The sequence below is a fragment of the Acipenser ruthenus genome, chromosome 18 (genome assembly GCF_902713425.1).
Source record: "Acipenser ruthenus chromosome 18, fAciRut3.2 maternal haplotype, whole genome shotgun sequence".
NCBI classification, from domain to species: Eukaryota; Metazoa; Chordata; class Actinopteri; order Acipenseriformes; family Acipenseridae; genus Acipenser; species Acipenser ruthenus.
This window is the reverse complement of record NC_081206.1, coordinates 7,837,898-7,842,244: the sequence shown is the minus strand read 5'-3', so window position 1 is coordinate 7,842,244 and position 4,347 is coordinate 7,837,898.

The following is a 4,347-nucleotide window of genomic DNA, read 5'->3' as shown; positions in this document are numbered from 1 at the left end:
GTTTATGACAATATTTGCATAATTAAACATATTGGAATATCCATTGTTTGACCAAGAATTGTGAGGGAAAGTAAGGGTTCAGAATTATAATTTGTATATTATTATTTATCCATCTTTCTCGTTTCAGTAGTTTCAAAGACAGGCGAAGCTGTCAAAGCACAAAGCAAGATCTCTTTGTTCTTTTTGAAAGGTGACAACACTAAATGAGGATCTGAAAACCGGCTCACACAGAATGGAACAAACAGCATCCAAGCACACATCAGGAATTAAGTGTCCTCTCCCCAGGGTGTCACTTCTGAACTGGAGAACAATTACACTTGAAAATGACTATCTTGGCTAGTTGCTGTAATAGGTCCCCAGAAGTGCAACACATTAACAAACAGAACATACATAATGTTTACTGGTGACCACTTTCAGTCCCATACAACACCACTCGTACATTGTACCATTGTTTTGAAGTAATACACATCCACATATGCTATTGGACAGTGCCTTAAATTGTATTAAGTGGTTCCCAATCTACTGTATATCAGTATTTTAGCCAATCAGATATCCGCCCCCTTGTCACAGTACCTATAACCTACTATCACAGTATGGGGAATAATCACTGCCTGCACAAATTTGAATTCCATTTAAATGAGCGGTTCCTAAGGTACCAGAATTTAGACCCGCAGGCAGAACGTATGCATGTGATGCACTCAAGAACTTGAAGGGCCCATAACTAGTTTTATCCCAACTGATTGAGTAGCTCCCATGCTGTAGACCGGGGGGGCGGGGTAGGGGGTTGGGGGTGGCCAGCCCTGTCCTGGAGAGCCACAGGGTCTTCTGGTTTTCATTCCACCTTCGTTCTCAATCACTTCATTGAACCAATTATTTTCTTAATCGTTCAACACTCAGTTTTTCTCTAGGTCTTTAGCCATTGGCCATTGATGATACCCAGAAATGTATGTGAATATCCCTGTGGGGATAGGACTTAGGAATTGCTCTGAATGCAAACCAGTTACCAGGAGAATTATAGCCAGTGGTTGTCATTGTAAATCAGAATTTGTTCTCAATTGACTGTTTATATATATATATATATATATATATATATATATATATATATATATATATATATATATATATATATGTATGTATGTAGGTATGTATGTATACACCAGTGTGTACAGTTTTGTAAAGAAAAAAAAGTTTACCTTTTTTTTAATTTTATCTTTTAATAAAATCTTTTTTGCTTAAAAGTTTAATTTGACTGTGTTACTTTGTATGCTACTTTAATTCAGTTGCATTATTTTACTTAAGTGCCTAAGGGCGTAATTTTATACATTTAAATCGTGAATTCAGATGTCTTGTCTCAGTGTTATTTTCTATATTGGATGCTGTATTTCAACACTCTCTCCTAGTATTGCTGTGAATTGCCTTCTGTTCTGGAGGCAGAAAGTAGAACAGTTACGTAATCGGAAGCGGAAGAGAGTAACAAGTCAAGTCTTTTGTTATAATTTTTAAATTGATTTGGTTGAAGTTCGGAAATGTGATTGTTCTTTTTCACAAAGTCTCTTAACCATCGGAGTAAAAAAAAAAAAAAAACTTTTACACAAAAACGTTGTATTTATAATTAATGTTAGCGTCCTCTATGTAGGTTCACAATGGAATAAACGCTGCCCGTACAGTTCACACTGACAGGATTGCAGATGACACGGCTGCATACTGTAGTAGTGCTGGGAAAGAAAATGTGTGCCACTGGTTCTTCGGGTTCGGTTCGGGTCTAATAACAGTTATTTTACTTTGGGTCGGGTCGGGGTCGGGTTGACTTATTTCTGTGAAGACCTCTACATCAGAGGTAGAGACTTCATATTTGCATGCCAAATAATGTGGCGGACATTTACCTAATATAGCTTAGATACTGAGGTTATATGAGTTTGTAGTTTGTGATGTCTAGACTCAGTAATCTGATTTACTTGTTTGGTACTCACTTATTACTTACTGGTAGTGAGAGAGAGAGACACATCCATATTCGGTCTCCCAAATCATTTTGCATACAGTTTGTATATAGTCATACTGCATTGCCTAAACAGTTGAGAATATTTGGCTCCTTATTTATTTTTCAATACAGAGACCAAATCCTTGGAGAGAGTTGAATGTCACATTTTACATTTTTCCATGTACTTACCCAAGTGTAATGAAACTTTGCATTAACAGTTCATTGTTGTCATACTGACAGCTCCTAATGTTACAGCCGAGGCGGGAGATTTTACTGACATACGTTTTGAGTCTGTTTTTGCTCCAAACAAAGAGTGATTGTCTGATAACGGAAAATGGTTGTCCTTGTGCTTTGTAAAACACAATGTTCAGAAGTACATTTCCTGTGAGTCGCTCACAATCCGACTTTTCTTAATTCCATGGTAATTGGTGCTCTCAACCATTTTCCGTTATCAGACAATCGCTCTCTGTTTGGAGCAAAAACAGACTATATAAAATACCGGTTGGAGTATTTACACGAATTTGCTAAACATCTATGCCTTTTATACGGTGTATAAAAACAAATAAATGTTAAAAAAAAACAAAAAACGCAGGCTTTAGAATAGAATTGTGTTTGAAAAATATTGTGTTTTAAAGATAGAACACACTGTCGCTGGAGGTGAAAAGCGCTCAGTGCCTACTGCCTGGCGCTGGTGTATAACACCTGTAACGTGGGAAATGTCGTTTTAAGACCTTGAAATATACCTTTGCTTCTATGCCTGATTCCACATTTCCCACAATTATTTTCAACGTCCCGTCCCTGCCTATTGGCTGAGCGTCGCAGAGCTAGCAGGGGCGGCACATTCAAAATTCAAACTGTACAGACACACACGGAGCACAGCTTATGTGTTTTTAAGTTACTAACTGTGTTGAACCGAATACTGTTTTGTTTTTAGCCGTATTTTTATTTTCATCGGCAGACGCGCTCTGGATGCAAGCACAGTGCTGACATGTCATTTCCTAAAATTATATTAACCGAGGTTTCGGGTAAATATAGAAAGAAAAAAGGGAGTGTATATTTGAGCACTAGTACAACAAGACCATGTACGGAATTAAAATGAATGGACTATAGAATAGTCTTTTTTTGTAACAATTTAATTGGTTTAAAAGCAAACAAGATTATCCATAAACTAATGTTAACAGAAAATAAATATAAAAAGAGAATTTCAACAAATGATGCTGGGAAGCACTGTCGCTGCTGATTGCTGTTTCTACGCGCTTTGAAAAGGGAGTCTCGTCTTCCAGAATATCACTTACAATGTGCGCCATCAAAAATAAAAATAACGTTTCTAAAGAAAATGATTTCAGCAAGCTAAAACACCACACGAACAATTGTCATGTGACACTTTATATATTGGCTTGCTAGGTTGCAATTGGCTGTTGGTCCGCGGCGGTGCGGCACTGAGCGCTGGTTTAACATGTTACAGGTGTTATACACCAGCGCCAGTAGGCACTGAGCGCTTTTCACCCACCAGCGACAGTGTGTCACTGACGCTGGCATGCGTATCGGGTGCTACTGTAGCTGAGTACATTTTGCTGCTAACGAGATGAATGAGTTAGATGCTTTTTTTTTCTTTGAGAGAGAAGATATTCCCATGAACCATGATGTAAAAATGGAAACAAAAGCAGCATATAACATGAACAATACTGTATGCTGCTGAGAGCATTTTTAATATTGTACACCCTGTTATGCTTTTAAGTAGCCTTTATTGCTGAATTGAGTTACAAAGTAACTTTTATGAAGTAAGTAGCCTTTATTGCTGCATTGAGTTACAAAGTAACTTTTATGATGTTTTATGAAATTTGACCATGTGTATTTCATTGGTTTGAATATATCGAATAAACTGTTAAGAGAATAATTTTGAGAACCGTGTAATGATTAGTAAATACCAAGAGTTCGAGTCTGATTGTGCATTGGCAATGTTGATTACATAAATGGGGTGCTGTGTTACTAAAAGGAATAACAGTTCTATATTTCTCGGCGTCGCCCCTGGTGTGTGGGATTATTTTTACTTATTTTGATATAACCTGTTTGTGACCAGCCACCCTTATGAGTGTGTGTCATTACTGAGTTTAGCTCCCATATGATTCTGTTAGTCAGCAATGCTGTATGTATGGCATTTCCATTCCTTCATTGTGCATGTGTAGTAATTTATTTCCACAATATATCCAGTGAGTATTCTGTACTGTTGAGATGTATCACTAAAGTTAGGAATACTCACAAATTCTACAATGCCAGTTGTTATTTTATTAGTGAAAACAGAGATCTATGTTGCTCTTGTTTCAAGGGGAAATTGGGGCTTTTCAGAAAGGAAATTAACAGATATTCTG